Below are 370 nucleotides of genomic sequence, written 5' to 3'. Positions count from 1 at the left end.
AGCTAAAATTTTTTTAATAATGAAGGTCAATTCTAAAGTTAAAGATATTTAGTATGATAAGATAAGATTACACTTTTGTATTTAAAGTAAAGAAAGTTGTATTTGTGAAGTATTAAGAATTTTAGAGTTTCATGTAAGAAGAAAATAATGAGACTTTATGAAAAATCATAAACTAATATGAATTTATAAAGTGAAGAAAGGTATGGAGGTTTAACTTTAAGAAGAAGATAGCGAAGTTCAAAACTATTAAAGGCTATCCATATATAGTAATCCTCACTTGGAAAAGAAAACGAGAAAAGAAAGAAGAAAAAAGAGAAAAGAAAAGAAAAATAAGTGAGGAGAAGCTTGAGGAGATGCCTAATAAAAAATT

The sequence above is a fragment of the Phalaenopsis equestris genome, unplaced genomic scaffold (assembly GCF_001263595.1).
Source record: "Phalaenopsis equestris unplaced genomic scaffold, ASM126359v1 Scaffold236146, whole genome shotgun sequence".
In the NCBI taxonomy this organism is placed as follows: Eukaryota; Viridiplantae; Streptophyta; class Magnoliopsida; order Asparagales; family Orchidaceae; genus Phalaenopsis; species Phalaenopsis equestris.
This window is presented reverse-complemented; position numbering follows the sequence as displayed.